The sequence below is a fragment of the Canis lupus genome, chromosome 5 (assembly GCF_011100685.1).
Source record: "Canis lupus familiaris isolate Mischka breed German Shepherd chromosome 5, alternate assembly UU_Cfam_GSD_1.0, whole genome shotgun sequence".
In the NCBI taxonomy this organism is placed as follows: domain Eukaryota; kingdom Metazoa; phylum Chordata; class Mammalia; order Carnivora; family Canidae; genus Canis; species Canis lupus.
Genome location: NC_049226.1, coordinates 13,491,382 through 13,515,733, shown reverse-complemented (window position 1 = coordinate 13,515,733; position 24,352 = coordinate 13,491,382). Strand labels below are relative to the sequence as shown.

General features: G+C 54.4%; 1 protein-coding gene across 4 annotated transcripts in view; it reads left to right on the top strand.

Annotated features, from left to right (window-relative positions):
* GRIK4 (glutamate ionotropic receptor kainate type subunit 4) overlaps nt 1-24,352 on the top strand; it is a 422,971-nt gene that overhangs the window by 9,178 nt on the left and 389,441 nt on the right. The window contains exon 1 of one of the 4 annotated variants that reach the window (XM_038535881.1): nt 7,527-7,676. The exons of the other annotated variants lie outside the window; for them this stretch is intronic. The gene's annotated coding sequence lies outside the window, so the exon portion shown is untranslated. Of the gene's footprint in view, nt 1-7,526; nt 7,677-24,352 lie in introns of those variants that run through there. 4 annotated transcript variants of the gene reach the window in all.

The window sequence follows — 24,352 nt, the reverse complement described above, 5'->3', positions numbered from 1 at the left end:
AAAGTGAGAGTCCTGCCAGAGTCCAAAGTAAATAGGCTGGAACATGAGGCCTGCCAGGTGGGGTGCAGATTAGAAGTAACAAGGCCACTGGGCCATGCAGGTAGCGGGGAGTCAGCGGAGAAAGTGCATTTCCAGCAGCGCGAGGCTGACCAGGCAGGCGGCTGGGCTGGCACCTCTCTGGTCCCCTCTGCTCCTCCTTGGGGAGGGGGTAGCCGGGGACGCTTGGCCTGGCACCTGAGGAGCTGCGACGGAGCCGACCTTTGTGCCGTGTTCCTGGCGCTCTTGTGTCTCGCTGTGTCCCTTGCCCCGTGTCATCGCGGGACCCCATGGCAGCCCTGCCCCGTGAGGGGTATTAGTTCCATCTGATGCAGGAAGGAGGGGGTGCTCCAGGGGCCCGGGGTACAGGAACCACAGCATGGCCCTTTCTCCGTGTCCCTGGCTTCTGCACCGTGGCCTGTGCTGCTCTAAGGAGCCAGTAGATGTCTCTGTTCAGCTCCGGCCCCCAGCGGGGGAACTTGAGCGGCTCACCTGGCTCACCTCTGGGAGGGTCCACCACACTGGTGCCCCTGGGAGGTCAGCAGAGGTCATGTGTCCCCCCCCCCCCACCCCCCCCCGCATGAGACACGGCTCCCTGGTGCAGGGACTCTGTCTGCTCCTCAGCATCAGAGCCCCAGCAACTAGGACGGCCCAGCATGTAGTAGGTGCTCAATAAATATCTGGGGAACAGATGGCTGCTTTCATGAGCTCCTTGTCTGCAGAGGCCACAGATCGGGGAGCTCTAGGCTAATGACGAGCATTGGCTCTGGAAAGCTCGATGGGCCGCTTTAACTCACAGACATGTGTGGCTGAAGAGTCAGCTGTGTGGATCTCAAAAGACATTTTCTCCCAGGATCGTGGTGTTCATGTGACCTGTACAAACAGCAACCCTGGGTCTCCCTGGACCTTGGTCCCAGGCACTGCATGCCATCCTCAAACCCAGCTGAGCCTGGCCTGAGGGTCAGGGAGGGGGGCTGGACAGGGGTGTCTGAGTGAGAGCAGCAGTGGTACACACAGGTGGGGAGCTCTGACTTCGAGATCGGAGGGGGTGCTCTTGCTCCTGAGGGTCAGGAGGGGGCTCTGGGAACAAGGGCCTGAGCTCCTCCAGACACCCCGTGTGACCTGGGACCGTGTGCACCCACCCTGGAATTCATTTACTGGCAAGTGGCATTTGCTGCATGGGAGGGTGGGGGTGCTGGCGCAGAGCCCAGGAAGAGGCTGCCCTTGTGTGGGGACCAGGAAAAGGGGCCCAGGATCTAGGGGATGAGAGGAGGCATTTCTGGGGCACGATCAGGAGCTACATGTGGAAGCAGAGCCTCGGTGGCTCTGGCTACCTGCTGCTGGCCATGGTCAGCGTGTCTGCTGCGTTTCCCCGAGCCCCTCTCTGCTGATTGGTGGTAGTACCTACAGAGGGCTCTGGGGCCGAGTGAGGGCTCCTGGGACGGGGCCTGGTTCGACTTGTGTCTGCCGCGGGCACGGGGCCTGATGAACTTGTCAGAAGAGATTTAGGCCAAGCATCTCATTTTACAGATAAGGAGATTACTCAGAGAGTGGAGGTAGCTGGCCCAGGGTCACATGGCTTGAAGAATCAAGGTTCAGGATTACAGGTTGGGGTTCCCCTGACCCCTGGTTTGTTCTTGTCTCGTGCCTCTCGGACTCCCACGGAGCCTCTTATCAAACCGAGGGAGCCAGTGCCCTGCCCCACTGCTCCCCCTCCCACTGGGGCCTCCCCAGCTTCTAGCCAGCCCCATCCATCCTGGGCAGGGTGTGGAATGCAGGCCCTGCTCTCCGGGAGCTGTGACCTCAGAGGCATGCGGAGAAGACACAAGCAGAGGCGTCCCACAAACCCCCACACACACCTGCCAGGTCCACCCCAGGTTGGCTGGGCTGTAAGACTCAGTGTCCAGGTTGACACGGGCAGAGCAGGACAGGCTGGTGCCTCTCCCCTGAGCAGTCCACAGAAGCTTCCTGGAAGAGGGGGCTTCCTGGCAACACGAGTCCCTGGCTCTTTACTTACCGTGCAGCCTTGGACATGGGAGTTCGCGTACCTGCAGCCTCCGCTCTGAGAGAAAACGGGGATGGAAAGAGCCTCTTCTCACAGGGCTTGGGGAGGAGCAGGTTGGTAACATCTGTAAAAGCGCATCTTAAATCATCAGGTGCTTTCGGTAGATGCCGTGTGACTTTATATAAGATTCAAGAACAGGCAAGGTCATCTTTGGGAATGGAAGTCAGGCTAGGAGTTACCCTCGGAAGGGGAGGAGGGGCCCTCCAGAGTGCTGGCAATGCTGTGTCTCCACCTGGGAGCAGATTATGTGGGAAATGCACTGTGCTCTCCGCGTACGTGCACTTTCCACTACCTGCGGGATACTTCCCTTTTGAAAGTTTTTCAAGTGGTTCTAATGGCTCGAGTCCGGTCACTTGATAGAATGTCGAAGAGGAGGCCTGGAATGGCCTTCATACCTTTTCTCAGGTAGTCCTTACAACAAACCCCTTTTACAAGGCTCAGGGAAGGGACACACACTGCCCAGCGTCACACAGCCATCCTGTGGCGGAGGTGGGCACGGGCCAGGTGTCTGAAGGCCGCCAGTGCTGCCCTAACCACCCCCCCAACTCCGCTAACTGGGGGTGAACCTCCCGCCTGCACTGCCTTTGCCACGCTGACCTGCCAGGCTCCTGCCGGGCCCTGCCGCTCGCAGGGGGATGTGCAGTGGGGCCGCAGTGCTGCTCCCAATCTGGAGATGCCTCCAGAATGGAATTAAGTGGGAAGCAGGAGCCAGAAGGAGGGCGTCTGGGGAACAGTGAGTCTGCTCTGCTCGGCGAGGGTCCCCCAGGGGGCTGCATGGAGGCCCCAAGGGGGCAGATGGTGCTGTGCTGCCCTGAAACCCTCCAGGGCAGACCCCTGCCAGGTGAGAGAGGGAGAACCAGTCCAAGGCCGGAGGGAGCTGCTCTGCATAATGCGAGTTCCCCCACTGTTTCGCCAGGCCAGGTGGGGGATTTGCGTCTTCAGGGAGGCCTCCCTGCTGGTCCCGAGGAGCCAGGGCATGGCGTCTTGGCGTCCTCCCCTGGGCTGGGCCTGGGGGTGAGATGGGAAGTCAGGTGCTTCTGTTGCCTGGATTATTTGGCTAAGCGAGGCAGCGCCCCTCAAACTAAGCCACCTGACGTGCGGCCTTGTCTGGTGGGAGAGAGGTGGCATTGTGCTCGCGTTTATATGCAACTGGCAAAACAGATAAAGCCTTACTGTGGTCCAAGGTTTCCAATCAGATGGAGAAAAAGAGGGCCTGGTGGCTTCATTCGGGGTGTGGGAGAGCAGACAGCTTCTTTACGGGGCAGGGGGAGAGCCCGCTCACCTCCTCCTGGAGGCCTGCCCTGATTCATCCCTTTGGCCCCCTCCCGTTACATCCCGGTCCTTGGGAAGACACAGTGAGGAGAGTGAGTACCTCGGCAAGTTCTGGGTGTTTACGCTTGATTTTGTCTTAGGTGTCTGTCCAGGGCATTGGGAGGCTGGCTGCAGGCAGGGAGCACCAGGCCCTTCCCCTGGGGTGCCCTCCTTTTAGCAGCTGCCCATCTAGCGCAGCTAGCTGACTCTGGCTCCCCGGGGAGCTTTGGCTCTGTGCCTCAGGATGTTTGCGTGTGCTGTTTACCCTGCTTGGAACCCCTTCCTCCACCCCGCCTCCTTCTCTTGCTTCACTCCTGCATCTGGATTCCTCATCCAGGCAGCCCCCTGCTGCTGCCTCCTGTAGCCCGAATGAGGCTCGTCTTGTGTGCTCGCAGCCTCCAACACGCCTTCCCTTTGGAGCACAACCCCACACGGCCTCCGAACTGCCTGTTCAAGGCTTGGGCTCCCCAGCTGGGTCCTGAGCTCTGGGGAGCCAGGGAGCCAGGGATCGGATTGGGCTGCCACGGCCACTTCTGTGCCACAGGCTCCAGCACAGAGCCCGGCACGCGGGAGGATCTCGCTGAATGATTGTGGGAAGGGGTGAGGCCGTTGAGCACCAAAGTGAGGAGCAGAGTTCCAGAGCTGCTGCTCCGGGAGCCCAGTTGCTCTGCCCGCTTGTGTCGGAAGGGTGGTCCCCGTCCGTGCCCAGCTGAGTCTGAGCCCCAAGACAGCTGCTAGAGGCAGGCGTCGAAAGCCCAGCCTGGGCACCGGCGACCACGTTTTTTCTGCTCCGTGCCGAGATCCTGGCAGCTGCGCACAGATGCGGGGTAATTGTGTTCCCCAGAAATGCCTGGATGTCAGGTGTCTAAGACCCCTGAGGGAGTGGGGAGGGGGCCGGGAAAGGTGCTGCCTTCATTTATCCTTCCATGGAACCAGGGGAGGGTAATTCAGGTTATCTTACAGTTCTTGGTAGAGAGAAGCCTTCCTGCCTCATGCACCCCACAGCCACCATCCTCACTGTGGGCACGTTTGCTTTTTGGTGCTTTCATATCCAGCTTGTCCATTGAAGACTCCCAGCACCCCTGGGTGGGGTGGAGTGAGTGTTACTGACCGATTTTACAGATGAGGAAACAAGTTCAGAGTGGTTACGCGGACATGCTTGCATCCTGGCTCTTGCCTGGTAGGCAGCAGAGCTGGGATCCGGTTCTTCTGGAATTCTCTGCCCTAGCTGCCCTTCCTTCTAGGCAGCCCAGTGCCCTGCCTAAGGAATCAGGGAGCCCCAAGTGCGAGTCCTCAGAGCGCCCCCGTTCTCACTTGGCCGCCTGGGAGTCAGTGACCTTGGAAGGGCCTGTGTCCCGACCACAAAGTGCAGGTGGGAGGGGGAAATCTGGCTTTGACAAATGGCCCTGTGGTCCCAGGACATGCAGGGCTAATTCAAGTGCAAACAGTGTATTAGTATTTATTACTCATGCTCCACTGCTAATAAAATTTGAGTTTTAAAAATAATGGTGAGCAAATGAATTGGTCGATGGCCTGTGGGAAGAGGATGCGGGGAAGGATATTTCATGGAGAGGAGTGACGGGGGGACTCAGCTCCTGCAGGCTCCTGGCTGGGTGGGGGGCGGGAAGGACTGTTGCTGGGGGCAGCCCTCCACTGCCTGTCCAGTCCGGGAAGTCATTCATCTGCCTGTTAACGTTTGTCGGAGAGCATTTGTCATGGTGGCGGCGTCTCCAGGCGGGGTGCCTACATCCCAAATATCCATTTCAATCCTCTGGGCTTAAAATCCGTGAGTGGGAAAGTCACCTGCCGCAAGGTCCTGTGCCTGTGATCCCGCGGGTGCCTCCACCTCTGACCCCTGCGCTGGGAGGGCTGGCTGAGGTCTTCCAGGCAGGGCAGAGATCTAAGGAGTGTCTCAGACAGACGGAGGGACGTACCGTAGGCCCCATGATGTCTGAGAGTGTGGGAAGAGGGAGAGAGGGCCCTGGGGTGCTGAGGGGCCTCTGGGGTACTTAGCCCTCTGGGGTGAGGACAGGTCTGATCGTTAGATCCCTCTCCTCTGCAGCAGCAGCACCCCCAGCCCTGTGATTCACTGGTCCCACTTGTGTCTCAGGAGCATCGTGGGCTGGAAGCAAAATATAATTTAAGAAAGACAAGATCTGGGTGGCTCAGTGGTTGAGCATCGGCCTTAGGCTCAGGGTGTGACCCCGGGGTCCCGGGATCGATTCCCACATTGGGCTCCCTGCATGGAGCCTGCTTCTCCCTCTGCATGTGTCTCTGCCTCTCTCTCTCTCTCTCTCGTAAATAAAATCTTTAATTAATTAATTAATTAATTATGATAGTCACACACAGAGAGAGAGAGAGAGAGGGACAGAGACACAGGTAGAGGGAGAAGCAGGCTCCATGCACCGGGAGCCCGATGTGGGATTCGATCCCGGGTCTCCAGGATCGTGTCCTGGGCCAAAGGCAGGTGCCAAACCACTGGGCCACCCAGGGATCCCTAAATAAAATCTTTAAATAAAAAAAAAAGAAAGAAAAGACAAGACCCGCTACTGTGCGACTTGGAGCAAATCATTTAACCTGTTTGTGACTTAGTTTCCTGATCTATAAAGTAGGAATGATGGGACCTGCCTGGGCCATCGTGGGATCAAGAGGGAAAACAGGGCTGTGTCAGCAGCAGGGACCCGGCGGGCCTTCCGGGGTCTGAAGGCCGCGCTCACACTCTCCTCAGGAAATCACTTTGCTGAAGGCTGGGCTGCTGCAGGGCTTAGAGCATGTGAGGGGACTTGGGATTTGTGTGTGTAGGTAGTGCTTGCGACAGCTTAGTCCGTATCTGAAGGGGAATAGCATTTTCTCCCCCCGCCAACCCCCATTCCCTGCCCCTAACTGCCCCAGCACCCACTCATGCGCCCACCTCATGCCCCACCTCATGCACCTGCTCTGTAGTCCTGCCCCACTTGGTGCTTAGGCACCCAGCGTCACCGGCGTGCCGGACTGGGCGCTCTGCCCACATGCTGTCCAACTCACCCCCCCTCGAGGTGGGCACCAGTGTGATCCCATTTTACTGGAGCAGGAAACTGAGGCCCGGGGCAGGGAGGGGCCTACCCAAGGTCACAGTTAGAATTGACCTCTGCCTGGCTCCTTCAGCACCCTCCTCCCTCCAGGTTCTGGTCCAAGGATGTCATGCCGAGGGCTGTGTCCGTGACCTTGGGGTGTCCCTGTGGAGTGAGTGTCTTCCCTTTCTCTCCCCGGTGCCCCCCAATGGAGACCTGAGTCCTGCCCTGTCTCTGGATGCCCTGGGGGTGAAGCTGGACTTCGGCGCACCTGGCAGGTGTTTTGCCTTCCGCGTGCCGTGGGCTGCGAGGAGCAGGACTTCCGAAGGCCCAGCCAGGGTCTGTGGCCACTCAGGTGCCCGCCTGGTTCTGATTCTTGGAGTCTCTGGTTGTTCCTCTCCAGTTCCAGACGTGACCCGGCCACCTGCTCTGAGCATCCTCGCCCCGGCCCGGCCCCAGCTCTGTGCAGCTGCTCAGGGCCACCCTTTACCCCCAGGATCTTTCCGGTCTGGCTGCCCCACCCTGTGGGGTCTGCCCTGGGGTGGGCACAGTTGCCCTGTGGGGTGAGCAGGGAACGTCCCACCTGCTGGGAAGCATTGCATCAAGATCTTGCCGGAGGGGGAAAGGGTATTGTTTAGACATTTTGTGTAAATTAGTAATATTGTAACTGCTAATTGAATGTCCATCGATTGCCTGTCAGAGGTTTGATTTAATGTGTCCTTCCCTTCTGAGTCTCAGTCGACTGCTTCGATGGTCCGCTTGCTTGCCTGCCTCGTTTCTCTCGCTCTAATGTGGGCTCCTCCCCTGCACCCCCGAACCTTGGTTTCATTTCGCTGGCTTCATAATGAGCATCTTTTGTTTTCTGGCACCAGCTTCGGCCTCCCTGTAGCCACTTGTCCCTCCCAAGTGGATTCACATGACTCATTCCTCAACTGGAGTTCTCTCAAGTATCTGGAGACCCAGGCGACAAGGCATCCACTTTGTACCAGGCCCTGTGTTCAGCTCTCAGGGAACAGATTCCTGACTTCAGCATTTTTGGAGTGAAGACGGGGAGGCGGGTGGATAACAGCGCGGCGTGATGTGCTGAGGGGTGGCCACGGCAGAGAGCCGGGGGGACACAGAGAGGATGTCGAAATCAGATGTGGGCAGCAGGGAGGCCTTCCTGGAGGAGGAGCAATACCTGCAATACGGCTTGAGCTGACTTCAGAGGACAGGTGAGAGTTAGTCTGGCAAAGAAAAGGTCAGAGGCATCTTAGGCAGAGGGAACAGTGTGCGATGGCTGGACCAGAGCCCGAGGGAGAGGAGGCCAGGAATAAGGCAAGGGGCTAATCACCACGCACTAAGCCTGGGCAGTGGCTAGAGACTTTCCTTGGATTATCTAGTTTGTACCTGCAGAAATCCTACACGCAGATGCCAGTAGCATCCTAAATATTTGTTTTTTTAAAGATCTTATTTATTAAAAAAAAAGATCTTATTTATTTATTGGATAGAGAGAGTGCACCAGAGAGTACAAGCTGGGGGAACTGCAGAAAGAGAGGGAGAAGCAGATGCCCTGCTGAGCAGGGAGCTTGATGGGTCCTGGGGTCACAACCTGGGCTGAAGGTGGACACTTAGCCGACTGAGCCACCCGGGCGTCCCACTAGTAACATCTTTAATCTCTGAGGAGACAGATCCTGGATCCCACATGTCCTTGGTAGGGGCCCAGAGATAGGAACACAGGCCTCCGATTCAGGGGTGCTGCTTCCTTCAGCTGCTTCATGGCTGTTGTCTGGCCCCAGGATGTTGTGCCAGAGGGTTGGTGACCTCGGGGGGATCCCGGTAGAGCCAGATTATGGAGTGTCTTAAATGAACTGAAAAGTTGAAACCGTATCCTGAAAGCTGCAGAGAGCCACGGAGATGCTTTAAACAGAACAGTAGCTTGGTGAAGTTTATTTCTAGAAGTAATCGCCCTCTAGAAGTTATTTCTAGAAGTAAGGGATGGAGGATGGATGGTCGTGACCCAGGCCGCGGGCACAGAGAGCAGTAACCGGGCCTGGCGGTGACCCTGGGCAGAGGCTGGGTGCTGGCGAAGGCGGGGAGGCGCGGGGAGCACAGAGGAGACGGGACACCTCGGGGTCGACTGTGTGTGGGTGAGGGCAGGTGGGTGAAAGGCAGGTGTTGAGAGGATTCTCAGATTCTTTGTTTTTTTAACCAGAGGTTACAAAGCTTTATTTTTGTAAAATACATGAGTAAATCTCAACCAGATAAAGTCTTGTCAAAAGCCAAAGTATTACCTGTTACAGCTTCCAAATTGATGGGAAATATCTTTGGGGATCACAGAGAGGCCTCACACTCACCTTCCCTAAGACGAGAAGGAACGTGGGTAGCCGCCGCGTGCTGGGTCTGCCCCCGACGAGGAGGCTCACCTGGGGCATGGGCCTAACGCTGACACCTGGAAGCTGAGCCACCGCCGACTCCCTGGCGTTATTTAATAGCACTGTTTCCCCCACGTGGAAAAGATGCATGGGAAAACCACACAGGGTGAAAAAGAAAGCCTTCCGGTACTTCATCCTCCGAGCCCTCTCACTGCAACCGCAAGGCTCATTAGCTGCAGAAGTTCCTCCGAGCAGTTACCCCATCCAGGACGGAGTGGCTGCTTCTCCCCAGTTCTACTGAGACATAATTGACATACGTCGCGGTGCAAGTTTAAGCTGCCCGGCTCCAGCGTGATGCTTTGGCTTCCGTGCCCCGTGGAATGATTTACGAATTTAATTAGCATCTGATGGATAGAATATAATCAAAAGAAAAAGATGCACAGATACAAAAAAGGCAAAAGCAGGGACACCTGGGTGGCTCAGTGGTTGAGCATCTGCCTTTGGCTCAGGTCTTGATCCCCGGGTCCTGGGATTGAGTCCCACATCAGGCTCCCTGCTTCTCCCTCTGTGTCTCTCCCTCTCTGTCTCTCATGAATAAATAAATAAAATCTTTAAAAAAAGGTTAAAGAAAAAAAAATCTCCTTGTGATGAGAACTCTCAGTGGCTTCCTCGTGTCTCCTCTAGCCATGGTAACTATGGTCATCACGTCGTACACGACGCTCCAGGACATATTCACCCCGTAACTGGAAGTTTGTACCTGTCGACCACCTTCTAAGATCCCTCTCCCTCCTCCCCATCTCTGGTAACCACAAGCTGATCTCTTTTTCTGTGAATTTGGATTTTGGGTTTGGGTTTTATCTTTATTTTTTTTAGATTCCACACAGAAGTCAGATCGTATAGTACCTGTCTTTCTCTGACTTATTTCATTTAGCATAACGCTTTCAAGCTCTGTCCGTGTTGTTGCAGATGGCAGGATTTCCTTGTTTTTTTTGTTTTTTTTTTTTTTGTAGCTAAATAATATTCTGTTGTGTATATACCACATCTTTTTTTTTTTTTTAAGATTTTATTTATTTACTCATGAGAGAGAGAGAGGCAGAGACACAGGCAGAGGGAGAAGCAGGCTCCTCGCGGGGAGCCCGATATGGGACTTGATCCTAGGACCCTGGGATCATGACCTGAGCCGAAGGCAGATGCTCAACCACTGAGCCACCCAGGTGTCCCTGCACCACATCTTCTTTATTCACTCATCTGTCGGTGGACACTTTGACTGTTTCCATGTCTTGGCTGTTGTAAGTAATGCCCGATGAACATGGGGGTGCAGCTAGGTCTTCGGTATAATGTTCTCGTTTTCGTCGGATAAATATCCAGAGGTGGGATTATGGGATAATATGATAGTTCTCTTTTTGATTTTTCTGAGGACACTCCATAGTGCTTTCCACAGTGGCTGCACCAGCTTGCACGCCCACCAGCAGTGCACGAGGGGTCCCTTTGCTCCACATCCTCGCCAACACTGGTTATTCTCAGATTCTTCCTTTGGGGCAGCTGGGAGTCATTGACCAGGGCGGGGCATATGGGGCAGGACTGCGTGGTCTAGTGGATGGTCTAGTAGATGATGATGGACTCAGCTTTGTTTTAGACTAGATTTGAAGTGATTTGAAGTGACCGTGGTGATGTCCACATGGTGATGTCTGGTGAGCAGCTGAATACGCCCACCCAGAACCCAGGAGACAGGCTGGGGCTGGGGTACAGATTTGGGAACTGGAGCGAGAGGGGCCACAGGGGTTTGAATGAACTCCTCTTGAAAGACATTTAATGTGAGAAGAGAGGGGGGCCAGTGACAAGCTCTGGGGACTGTCCGCTTGGAGAGCTTGAGTCAACAAAAGGCCAGAAGTAGACAGAGGTAGAAGGACTGCTGGGAGAGAAAGGTGTCTCAGAAGCTGGGTGGATGTGAGGGAGGGACCCCTGGGGAATGCTGTTGAAAGGTACAGTAAGTAGGGCAAGAGCAAACAGTGCTTAGGGATTTGGGAACCCAGGGGTCCTTGGTGACCTTCCAGGTAGAAGACTGGGCTGGGAGGTTCCAGGAGGGGAACAGTGTTGGACAGGACAGCAAAGGACTTGTGACAGGTGGCCTCCACAGCCTGGCTGGGAGGACAGGAGAGACCAGGAAAAGCCTGGGGCAGGGGCAGAGGTTCCAGGGAGGGCTTCTCCAGCCTGAGAGGCCTGACCACGCTGGTTACTGACGGAGAAAGATCAGCGGAGGTAGAGAGATGAGGGTGACCAGCCATTGTGCTGCCCGGGACTCAGGGGCTTCCTGGACTCGGACTAAACCTGGGATGGTCCCGGGCAAATTGAGACAGTTGGTCATTCTAGAAGAGTTTGCTTCCCTGGTGAGCTGGTCAGTGTTTGACAAAGGGCTCTTGTGGGGGGAAACCCCGACACATGCTGTTTACTGAATGCCATGGTGTGAACACTCCTGCCACGGTGGAACACTCTTGCCAAGGTGTGAACACGCCTGCCACGGTGTGAACACTCTTGCCAAGGTGTGAACACTCTTGCCACAGTCCATTTTAAGCTACCCGTGCACCGTCACTGAAGGCAGAGTTGGGAAGTCTTGTGAGCTGGTCTGTGCCAGCTCCATCCAGCACACACGTCAGAAAAGAGCCAGAGTGAAGGGTCTGGAGGGCTGCGGGCAGGAGGGGCTTCCCCTCAATGGGGACCAGAGGGAGGAGAGAGGGCTCTGGGTCACACTTAATGCAGCAGTTGGCCATGGATTTCAGACCCGTCAGGCAGGTGAGACCCTGCTTGGAAGAGGGGGAGTGGGCCAGGGGCCAGGGCCAGGAGAATGAAGAGGTGAGCCTGGGAGGGAGTCTGAGCCACTGAGGCAGATGTGCTCAGGGGCACAGGGGAAAGTCCTAGAGTCGGTGCTGGTTTGGGGAAAGAAGAAACAGTGACCAGGAGCTGGGCAGCCCCAGGGGCCAGGCTCCGCATGAGCCGGAGGCCACAGGTGGGCAGCCAAAGGCACATTTGGAAAAGCATGTCTGTGCTGTCACTTGGCTGCTAAGAGGGACAACGAGGGGACCCTCTTACCACGTGGGCAAGGTTGGGGTGTGGTACGGCCACACTGGGCTGACCTGGGGAGGCAGGAGAGGCATGTGGGGGAGCCCAGGAGGGAAGCACCTGGTCAGGCATGGCCACGGGTCTTGGAACCTCAGCCGCACCCACTGTTCTGGCTTCGGAGCTGAATGCTGAGTCCAGGGGCCAGCCTGCATCCCAGGACTGTCTCGGGCCCTCGTCTAGGACAGGGCTCGGCATTGAGAGTCCCTCTCTGTTCCCTGTCAGGCACTTTGTCTCTGCTCTTGGACATGTTTTGGGGCTGACCCAGGCCACAGGATGCGTGGCTGGTGTAACTCAGGTGCGATTGCTGTGGACAGGTGTCCGCTCTAGCTGTGCCCTCAGATGTTCTTTCTCATCGGCATCTACCCCCTCAGGTGAGCGGGATGGTCTTGGCTCCCTGTCAGCACTGCTAGAGGTGGAAGGGAGGCTGCTGAGGGGCCCTGCATTTTCCCTGAAGTTCTGTCCAAGTTCAGTGGCTCGCTCAAGGATCACCTGCTGGTTGGCCCTCAGGTTGGCATCTTCTAGTGGCAGCAGAGAACAAGTTTTAGAGTAGGATCCAATGGCAAAACATCCCTGTCACTCCCCTCTGCTCTCCCTCCCTCCTGACTCCTCCCCACAGTACTCGATGCCTGCTAATATGCTATTTATTTTACCTATTTTACTTATCATATATCTCCCCTCACTAGAATGTAAGCTCCATGAGGGGGGAATGGCTGTGTTTGTTCACTGTCCTATCCCCCGGATCAAGAATAGTGCCTGGTATACAGTAGGTATTAAATAAATATTTTTTGAATGAATTAATGAGTAACAGCCTCCAATAACTTGCAAAGTTCATTCTTGCTATTTTAAAACTTTTTTTAAGATTTTATTTATTTATTCATGAGAGACACAGAAAGAGGCAGAGACACAGGCAGAGGGAGAAGCAGGCTCCTCGGGGGAGCCCAATGCAGGACTCGATCCCAGGACCACGCCCTGAGCCAAAGGCAGATGCTCAACCACTGAGCCACCCAGGTGTCCCTTAAATTTTTTATTTATTTTTTTATTTTTTTTTCCCTTAAATTTTTTAAAAAAAGGTTTTATTTGTTTATTTGAAGGAGAGAGAGAGAGAGAGTGAGCTAGGGGGAGGGGCAGGGGGAGAGGGAGAAGCAGGCTCCCCTCTGAGCAGGGAGCCCAATGTGGGGCTCAACTCCAGGACCCTGGGATCCATCATGACCTGAGCCAAAGACAGACACTTAACTGACTGAGCCACCCGGGCACCCCCAGTCTTGCTATCTTTGTCAGCTCTTACAGTAATCTTTGCTCCAGAATCTTCCACTATAAAGCCTGATGGAGATGGTCTTGCTATAGTGTAGTACAAACAGCTTGCTGTAGGACCGGGAAGGAGGGAAAAGACCATTCCACCTGGGGTGAGACTAGGACAGGATTCACAGAGAAGACGGCATTGAACTAGGCTTTGAAGGATGAATAGGAGTTTTCTGAATGGGCAAGAGGAGATAGGATATTCCAGGCAGAGCCAGTAGCATGAGGCCAAGTGGTGTAAAAAGACACGGAATGTTCACAGAATAATAAGGCGTATGTGGGTGTAAAGAATGTGATGCATGCTGTGGGCTGGAGGAAATGCAGTGGAAGGCTTGGGATGGGGTCTCGCTGATGCAGGGAAACATACCAAACAAGAGGCGACAGTGGTTGGGAGCCCAGACTCTCGCGGGTCCCCAGCCCAGCTCTCCCGCTCACAGCTGCATGCTTGTTTGCTGTAAAGTGGGGATAATCACAGTGCTCACCTCTCGGGCCATAGTGGGGATTAAACGAATAAAATATATGGAGCACTTAGTACCTGAGCAAAGTGATATAAAATATTAACTATGATTATTACAGCAGGAACTCAATGCATGCTGAATTTTTTATATACACATCCATGCACATATGCTCACATTTGCATCGCCCCTCCTGTTCATCCCTTGCTCATACATAATGAGTGGTCCTTAGCATACGAGGATGACGCTATAACCTGCCTTCAAATCAGCGGGCATGGTTTTAATTTTTCGGTGGTAGGCATGAGCGTACGTGAATACGGTGTTAGTGAGCTCGGCTGGCTCGTCCTGCCCACAGGGCTGCATTTCTGCCTTGGTGGGCCAAAGCCAGGGCTAAGTCTGAGACCAGGACAAACAAAGGTGACCGTAAAGTCATTCTTAGGAGAGCCGTGAAAGATTGTAAATGGGATTCTGGAAGCATCGTGCTGAGAAATTGTGGAGAGGGCGAGGGGTGCCGGAAGTCTGCAGATGGGCAGATGTTTTCACAAAGAAGGGAAAGGTAGATTTAAAAATATTATAAAGCAATAAGTGTTATGCCATTTTCCTCCAACGTTTTGAAAGAGTTTATGAAGCAGATGGTTTTGGAGCTCTGGGCAAATAAAGAGGTGCTCACCAGAGTTGGCAGCAGTTTGTGGAGAACAAGCCAGGTCAAACCTATCTCCCTTTCTTTTTCTTTTCTTTTCTTTTTTTTTAAGTTTTTTTTTTTTTAAGGTTTTATATATTTATTTGACACACAGAGAGAGGGAGAGCACAAGCAGGGAGAGCGACAGGGAGAGGGAGAAGCAGACTCCCCGCTGAGCAGGGAGCCTGATGCGGGACTTGATCCCAGGACCCTGAGATCATGACCCGAGCCGAAGGCAGCCGCTTAACAGACTGAGCCACCCAGGCGTCCCTCCCTTTTTCTTTTTTTTCCCCAAAAGCTTATAGTGTTTAAATATCTTAGACATGGGTGTCTTCATTTCAGGGAGCCTTAAACCATGTCTTGATGGTGTCTTTAGAGATAAGATGGAAAGCTATGAAAAAAAAGGGGGGGAAGGAAGAGCAGTAAACTGCCATGTGGTAGAGACAGGTGGATTCATAGCTGGCTGAAGAGTCAGACGCAGGGCATTGATGAAAGACCAGGGTGGACCTAGAGAAAACTCACTCTCATCTGTTTATTCATTCAGTTGCTCATGTATTTGTGTGATGAATGCTAACTGAGTCCTTCCTGTAGGTCTCTGGTGCCAAGGGTGTCATCCTTGGGCCCGTCCTGGTGACATATTTGTCGATGTCTTGGAGGGGGAGAGAGACTATCAAATTCACACATGGCAGCAGGCTGGCCAGGAAAGGAGCTGCCCCCACTGGCTGACATGATCAGCATGGAGAATGATCGATAGGCAGGACGATGGGCCCAAACCAAAGAAGATGGAATTAGCCACGAGCAAATGAGAACTCCTGCATATAGATTTTTTAACAAAATCAATTGCATGAACACAGGATGGGGAGGCCTGGCTTGGCGTTGTCCAGGGCGGAGGACTTGGCCATGGGGCTGACCGCAAGCACCACGTGGTCAGCCGAGGGGCATGTGCCCCACCCTGCACCTCATGAGAGCATCCTCTGGGGTGTGCTGTGCCCAGACCGGAGAGTCTCCCTCTGAGACACGTTGGTAAAAGCCACAGTGCGCCCAGGAGCAGGCCGGCAAAATGGCAAGGGGCTGCAGGAAGGTGGGAGAGAAGATGCAGAGTGGCCGCTTCGGACATTTGAAGCTTTGCGGTGTGGCTGAGGGAAAGAGCCTAACTCTTTTGTGTCACTCTCCCTTACTCTTGGTCCCACCAGTGAACTTACAGGCCCCCCCACCTCCCTATTTTCCCCACCCTTCCATCAGCCTCTCCCGACCTGGCTAATGGATTCTTTAGAAGTGGGGGGAATGGAAAGCAGGCGGAAATATGGGTTGTGGGCAGTGGGGTGAAGCACCTAGCTGGAGAAGTGCAAATGCTGTAGGGCCCTAGCCGTCTAGCAAGCTTCAGGATAGGCACTGTCCTTGATAGGGATGTGGCAGTGCTGTTTACTGGGCATGAAGACAAGGCCGACGAGTGTGTACAAATGAGGTCTCTGGGATCTCACCAGAGCAGCTTCTGTACTGTCTGGGGGAATCCTACTGGAAGCAGAAGCAAAGGCCTCCTGGAAGTTCTTTCCAAGCCCCGGGGGCAGAATTAATCATTCCTTCTTCTCTGGTTTCCAGACTCTTTGTACACCACGTCTCAGGTATGTATATGTATATATGCACATTATTCGTGTGCACACATACACATAGTGGATGGGCATTTGGGAGCTACCCCCCCACCACGCCGAGGAGCTGCCTTCCTCTAGTTACAGCTTCCACCTTGGCCCCCTGCCATGCACAAAGTAGGCGCTCAATAATGGATGAGTGAATCTGTTGTAGAATAAATATACGTTCTTCTGTGTACAGGTTGGAATGCAGACTCACTTGTTCTACAAACAGCTCGGACAAACAAGCCTTTGAGTGGATTTTTCTTAGTGAGGGGATGGACCCAGGGTAGGGAGGGCAGGGAAACACATTTACGTGTCACACGGCAAGGAAAACCACAGAGCAAGTTTGTGATGTATGGCCAAGGCCAATGTTGAAATAAAAACCTTGTCTTAATTATTTAGCTTTCATAAACAGGCAAGCGTGTTGTCGTGTCACCGCCACAGACTTTCATATAGCACACAGCTGTAATGAGGGCAGAAGCCTTTCTGTAGAGATAGGAAGAAGCCAGCATCCGACGCCACCCGCAGTCTCTGACGCCCCGCGCATCCCTCCGATGCGCACCTGTCTCCAGGGTGGGCCTGCTTTCCCGGACAGGTTTGGCACCAGGTCAGTGGGGAGAGGGCATGTTTTTGGAGTTGTCCCTCCCTGGGAAGAAAGAATGGAGCCCAGCAGTTGGTCACAGGCAGGTGTTTGTAAGGGAATTAGACAGTGTCCAGGTGGCACCCCCACCCCCCACCCCAGTCCACCCCGGGCAGAAGTCTGATTCCCCACCACGAGGTCCACCTCATAAAAGGCTCACTCCCCAAGGGCAGGCACATTCAGCCATTCCAAATCCTTGGGACTTAACATTCCAAGCATATTTTCCCTTTCTTTCTCCATGAGTTAGAATCAATTTTCACATTAGTAATGAAATTGTGTGTATTGCATTAGCCATTATCATTGGCTTCCTTGCTGCCTTGGGCTGGCCGGGCAGACTGCCTCAGGCCCCTTCTCGTCCTGAAGTATGGAGATAGGCCAGGTGCTGGAGTTTGCTGCTTGTCTGAGACCTTTGAACTGGCAGCCTACCTGGTCAATCACCTAGCTCATCCCAGAGACGCAGGAAGCCAAGAGGGGAATAAAGGGTGGTTTTTCTTCCATTGGCGAGTCAGTGCAGTTCATTAAGTGAAGTCTACAGGACAACAATGCTGAGTCCAGGCCAGGACTCAGGGCTCTGAGTGCATCCCAGGATGGGTGAGGGGTCCTCCTGTGAGTGTCAGAGGGAAGGCCAGTGTCCTCACTGGGCCAGCGGCCAGGTTAGCGGTTCCTCTCTCCTTGGTCTCTGGGCTGGGGAATTCTGAGTAAATGAAAGAAAGCAAAAAGCAGCCCTGATTACCTGTCCCCCAAACTCCGTGGGGATCTCCAAGGCCAACACCACTTCCAGATGAGGTGAGGGGAGCTCATCTTAGGCTCTGGCTGGGGGAGGGCTCCTAAGGTAGCAGGTTAGCACCTGGGGCTCTCTGCCTAAGGGAGGGTGCCCTCAGAGGGACCATCTCCCTGTGGGGGGAGAATGTAGCCCCCTTGCTGGGCTTGGGGTGGCTTTTGGGGGCCTCTGGGATAGTCCTGGGCCTTGTGTCCCTGTGGTCTTGAAGAGGTTCTGGGTAAGAGGTCTGGCACTTCCCAAGGAGCACCCCTGCGGATGAGCTGTGAGCATCTTAAACTATCAGTGGTAATGGTCCCTTTCCTTTGTATCCACTTAATAATGGGTCACCAAAGAAGGCAGTTTGGCAAACAGTCTCCTTTCCTTTTTTACACCACCACACAGGAAAGAGTACTGTTCACCCCTCTTTGCAGATGGACTCCAAGTCCAGTGCTCTGCCTGGGAGGCACAGCTGCCCCTGGTGGCCATCTGCTGTAAGGGAAGCTGGCCAGAGACCTAACTAGAAGGATTTTAGTTCCCACAAATCTTATTTGATCTGGAGCTTAATTCGAGCTGCCATCAGCAAAGTTATTATCATTACCAGCGTATTTAAAGTGGTTAAATATTTAAAGCCATGTCGGCTTCTCCCAGCTGGACAGGGTCGCCAAACGCATAAGCCAGACGCCTCCCAGGGGAGCCAGATGGTGGGTCTCTGCAGATGGAGTGTGTGCTGGGCTGGTTCCGGGGAGCGCTTGAAGGGTGCAGGGGTGCAGCCAGGTCGAGGGACCCGCCAAGCTCTAACCTACTTGGCTTTTGGGGTCCTTCCAAGGTTGCCCCCAAAGGCCGTTTACAAGCAGTTGAGTTTCTGTGCGGCTCTGACTTTGTCACAGGTGGAGGGAGTGTTTGGCAGCAGCACAGGGTCGGGTGGACGCGGATGCGAGTGGACAGGGGCCTGGGCTGGCCCGGCCCGGGCTCGTTGTGTCCCGGGGTCAGTGGTGGTGACTGTGGGTTTGTCAGAGGCTCTTCTGGGCCTCTGGGGGGAGATCGCCGAGGTCCCACAGGCCTGGGCAACGTGCCGAGAAAGAGCGGGGCAGCCTTACCGTGACAAGGCTGGATGGTGTTTTTAGAGGGAAAAACCCAGACCACCGAGTGCAGGCTCTGAGCATAGGATGTGGCCAAGTGACTGGGCTTCTTCCTGAAGACACTCAGCTGGGGTTTATTTTTTTATTTTTTAAAGATTTTATTTATTTATTCATGAGAGAGAGGGAGGGAGAGAGAGAGAGAGAGAGAGAGAGAGGGAGAAGCAGGCTCCATGCAGGGAGCCTGATGTGGGACTTGATCCCGGGTCTCCAGCATCAGGCCCTGGGCTGAGGGTGGTGCTAAATCGCTGGGCCATCCGGGTTGCCCGTCGCCCTCAGCTGGGGTTTATAACGTAAGGTTTGTAACTACGTAGGGGTCACTGAGAGGGTTCAGAGTGGGGTACAAGGTCGATAACACTCATCAGGTTCTCCAGGAGGGTTGTAGCCTCAACAATACCAAGAACCACTTGTCTGCTGTGTCACGCCCTCCGCAACCTGCCCTGCCCATGGTGCTGGCGTATTTTATCCACCCCCACCCCTAGGCCTGGGGCCTAGGCACAGGATTTAGGTATAATTTCTTGAACGTTCCATGCTAGTTCAGGCTCCAAGGCCTTTGCTGGAGCTGCTCTCTCTTTGCCTCCTTCCCGACCTACCGAACTCCTACTCTCTCTAAGACACAGCTCAAGCCTTTGCTGGACCGTTCCCTCTGGGCAGAGCCCACTACCCCCTCCTTTGAGCCACCAGGAAGCCTTAGCTGGTTTTCCTGGAGCACTGGTCACTCAGGGTGTTGACATTATTTATTACTGTGTCTGGTTCCCCAAAAGAGGAGGCACTTTGGGAGGGCAGGAGCAGTCCTGTTCAATTCCAAATAAACCTTTTATTTTTTTTTAAGATTTTATTTATTTATTCATGAGAGACACACAGAGAGAGGCAGAGACACAGGCAGAGGGAGAAGCTGGCTCCCTGCGGATGTGGGACTCGATCCCAGGTCTCCAGGATCACACCCTGGGCTGAAGGCTGCGCTAAACCGCTGAGCCACCAGGGCTGCCCAAAGATTTTATTTATTCATGAGAGACACACAGAGAGGCAGAGACACAGGCAGAGGGAGAAGCAGGAAGCCTGATGTGGGACTTGATCCCTTCCATGCAGGAAGCCTGATGTGGGACTTGATCCGGGACCCCAGGATCACGCCCTGGGCTAAAGGCAGACCCTCAATCACTGAGCCACCCAGGTGCCCCTGAATAAGCTTTTTGAGTAGACTTTCAATACAGGGTGGTAAATGGAACTAAGTCCCTTCAACCATGAGGGTCACAAGGGGTAGGTGACAGGAAAAATGCCCTTTGCTTTAAACTTGGAAATTGGAACAGTTGTAGGCCTGCTGTTATTTGGAAGTGGTGTCCCTCCTCCTCCTCCCTCAGTGCTCCTTCCTCAGGGTTAGAGCAGGCTGTTTGAGTCACCAGGGCAACAAGGATGGGGGATATCCTGTGGGCCATCAGAACTCTGGTCCTAGAGTTAGGGGAGCGAGGTCAGGGCTGCACTGGGGGGTTGGGGGCAATCACCTGCCATGTCATCAGGAAAACCACTTTTGGTAATGTCACCAAGGGAGTGGAAAAAGGAGAGCGGGGAGGACTCGGATGGGGAGGAGGACCCAAGGCTTGTTAGTTCCTAGGATGGTGTCAAACATGGTGTCTGGCATGTCCCATGTGATCGCCACTGCAACTCTATGTGGTGGTGGTGGCGGTTCCCATGTTCTCTTGCTTGTGTGTGGGGAAACTGAGGCAGAGCGCTTGCACAGTTCCCCAGGGCACATGGCCAGTGAGCAGCAGAGTCAGAAGTCGGCTGCTGTGGTCCAGTGGTGAGGCCAGGGCATCGCCGTCTCCACGGTTGTGTTGGGGGAGGCATCTCAGAGCTGGGGGAGGTCTCCCCCGGGCTCTAATCCCTCAGCCTGGGCTGTGAGGAAACCACCGGGGTTGTTGCTAAGAGCACTGAGAGCACCTTTATGTGTTACAGAGGCATCCCAGATGCCGAGCCCGGCTCACTCAAGACCAGCTTATCTCCAGTCTTTGGAATGTTCTTTTGGCTGAAACTATATTAAGTTAATTTAATTGCAGGTTATTTTCCTAAGATACTTTTTTTTTCTAATTATAAAATGATATATGCTCATTGAAGACAGTTTAAAAATACAAGGAGGCAAATGTAAGGGGGTGGGGAGTCATCCATCATCCTACCGTGGAGTAGAACGCACCATTCGAAGGTCTCTAATACACTATTACTATTAACCCTTCTTTATGTGCAAGGAAAGCAGATTCTGAGAGGTTAAGTAACTCGGCAAAGGTCACACAGCCAGGAAGTGAGGACATTATGTTACACGCAGTCAGCTCCAGGGTCCCCGCTCTTGAATTCCCTCTTTTTTTTTTTTTTTTTGAATTCGCTCTTTCTTATGTGAAATAGCAACAGCAATGAATCTTGAAAGGGAGGAGCTGAAGCTGTTTACTGGGTTTTAACTACTCAGGACTGTAGAAATCTTGGTTATAATTGCCCGGTAGGGACCACCAGTTTCAGGAATCTTTAGATAACAACACCTAGAGGTTCTCTAACTCAGGCTTTATGAAGACAGAGCAAGAGTTATTGAGAACCACTGAGCTGCACTTCATAATGAGCAGTTCACTCGGTTGATGCTGTGTGATGAGCGTGGGATGGAACAGGATCCTTCCCTCCTCAGCGAGGGGCGTGGCTCGGGGGCGACTGCTTCTCATGTCACCTGTGGGCCTCCCGCTGTGCTCAGGTGTCCCACAGTGTGGCCTGGGTACCCTCGGGCTCTCCCCAAGGTGCAGCCAGGGACCCAGAGGCCTCGATCTTCGTGGGTTCGTCCGGGGGTTGGCCCTGACACCGCAGTTCCCTGTTTCCCACCGAGTCCTCCCCAGGAACCAGCGTGGGGAGGAGACAGGCAGGAGCCCTCACTGAAAACCTCCCCTGATGGCTTTGGCTTAGCCATTTCAGTTTAATGGATTCATCCCCAGTTTGCTCCTGGATTACTTAGGGTTGCACCTTGAAAGAATGATGTGCTAAAACTAGATCTGGTTCTGAGAAATGATCAGGGGTGTGTTCTAAGGAGGCCAGGGTGTGGAGACAGGGTGAGCTGTGTGAGCCCAGACCAGACAATTGGGAATGAATGATTCCTTCTGGAACGGCAAAGGACTCCCTGGGGGACTGCACCTGCCCACTAAGGACTCCCTGGGGGACTGCACCTGCCCACTTCCTGCCGGGCTGTGGCTGTATGGCCTCTGTACCTGTCGTCCCAATAGCACCATTCCTTCTCCCCAGGGATCCACTCAGAAGAGCGGGGGGCTGCAGCCTGGACAGCAGTCCAGCACCCCGAGGGGGCTGGGCACAGCCTGTCCCCGTGGGAGTCAGGCCGGGGTCTCTGGCATGCACACGTTAGGTGCATGGGGAGGCCTGGGGCCTTGAATGCTTTAATGTGTCAGTACCCATCCTGAGTCGCAGATACCGCCCCCCACCGCAATATAACCTTCTAGAATCCCCTCCCCACCATGGGGCTTCTAGGACCAAGGATGGAATTTGCGGCGAGCTTCAGGCCTCCATGGACAGGATATATTTTGGAAATGCAAGAAGTTGATTCAGACTCTTGCTTGAAGAACCAGATACAACTTTGATCTCTAATCTCGGGTTCTGAAGCCAAGCACGGCTTCCACATGGCGAGGGGCTTTCGTATCACCTGACCATCCAGGTTGAAGCTCCAGCGTGCAGAGCCCCGGGAGCCTCCCTGCCACCCTGCCTCCTGGACTCTGGCAGCTTTCCCTCTGCATTGCTGGCGTCTGGTGCGCCTCAGGCCCTTGCGTGGCCATCCGGTCTACTGAGCACCCTCCTCTCTCTGCCCACCTCCACTCCTCCTCCTCCTCTCTCTTCTTTTCCTCCTCCCTCTTCTCCTCCACAGTTGGTATAGTGGTCCCCCCTACAGAGCCTCACCTGAAAGCCTTCCCTAGAAACACTCATCTCCTCTTGCCCCCACGGCACCCTAGGGGCACCTCCACTGTGGCCTTTAGCCTCTGTGCTAGTTTGTTTTGACATCTCTCTTTCCAGCTAGACTGGGGGCTCCCGGAGGTCAGTGACCTCGCGCCCCGCATCTCCGGCATCTCTGCGGGTCTAGCTCCCAGCACACAGTGACCTCAGCAGGTGGCTGCACGGCTGGAGGAACAGACAGGTGAATGTGGTGAAGTGGAGCGGGGCTCACTCAGAATCGGGTCACAGCGGCCTGAGGTCTCCCACACACTCTCAAGGCAGTAACGAGAGAACTGGGGGTTGGAGCTGGTGAGACCAAACTGGGAAGACTTCCTGTTTCCAGCCATTCAGATGGTTTCTGTCCTAACAAAAACATGCAGGTTTTCTACTTGGAAAATCAGAAAATCTGTCTTAGGAAGAGACCAGAAATTACATGAGCTCATCATTATTTTTTAATTAAAAGACAGCAACTGCCAGTATTTGGTAAATTCCAGGCTCCTCCCTGTGGGTCCACTAATGCGCCGAATTTATTTTTTATAAGAATCTGTTACTGAACCTGCTCGATGGAAAGAGCCTTGTTAGAGCTTTAAGAAACTTCTCATTAGCGGGATAAATGTGCTGGGTGCAAGGGGAGTGTGCAGCACGCTGCTGCTGGGCGCCTGCCAGGGTGAGCAGGCTGCTTGGCCTGATGTCAGGGGGACTCCTGAGCGTTCCTGTGGGAGCACACACGGGGGGCTGCTGTGCGCGGGGGGAGACGCCGGGGAGGCGTGTGGGCATCCAGCTGAGAGTCTTCCCCTGAGCCCTCACCCATTACCTGGTGCCGGTAGGCAAGGCAGCCTGCTGGTAACACGAGCCTGCCAGACCCCGAGGCCTGCCCTCCCCCCTGCCCTGCCAGCACCCAGGAGCGCCCTGAGGAGTCAAGATGGGCATGGGGCCATGTTACAGGTGCTGGCTATGGTAGGGGTGTAGAGAACCAGGGCATGGATGCCTGGGTCATGGGCCTTCAGTTCTGGGGTCGGCGAGGGTGCTCGGAGGATATTGAAGCAGAACCTTGATTCTTAGGTAGAATTGCACAGGGTGGGGCCACAGGACACGAAAGCCAGGGAGGGATTCCAAGCAGAGGGAACATCTGAGCCGAGGCACAGCGGCGTGGAAATAGGAGAGGTGGTCAGAGAAGGGCCCTCACTGGGCTGGACATCAGGCTCGCGGGAGGCAGAGAGAAGCAGCTAGAGGCGGCTAGGTTCCTGATTGCCTCTCTGGAGGTTTAGATATTTTCTTCTAGGCACTGGGGTCTGAGGGAAATGACACGAACCTGTTGGTGTTTTGGGAAGAGCACTCTGGTGGCAGCATGGAGGATCCACAGGTGGGGAGAGGAGGGTCTCTGGAGCAAACACCCTAGAGCAGAGACACATACCTGGGCCACTTAACTCCAGCCCCTAGACCCCTTATGTTGTCAGCAAACTTCTCTGGGGCCGGATGTTTTGTATGGAAGCACAACTCCAAAGTAACATTCTAGGCCAGTGAAGTGTTAGAAAAGGATCGTGTATAGAGAAGTGTCAAGTGTTAGAGAAGCATCGTATGTTAGAGAAACATTGTGTGTTAGAGAAGCATCGCGTGTTAGAGCCAGAAGAGGCCCTGAGGTCCCTCTCCAACCCCTTCGTTTTACAGACAGGACACAGGAGCCCTGAGAGGCTGAGCTTCATCAAAGTCACTTGGCAGAGGTGGCAGGATTTGCAGGGAAGAAAGGGTGCTCTTGCCCAGGAGGGGCCCGGGAGCCTGCACCACACAGTGCTGCTCAGATGGGTGCACAGTCCGAGGTAGGCCCAGGCACCGGACATGGTCCAGTACGTGGTCTGGTACGTGGC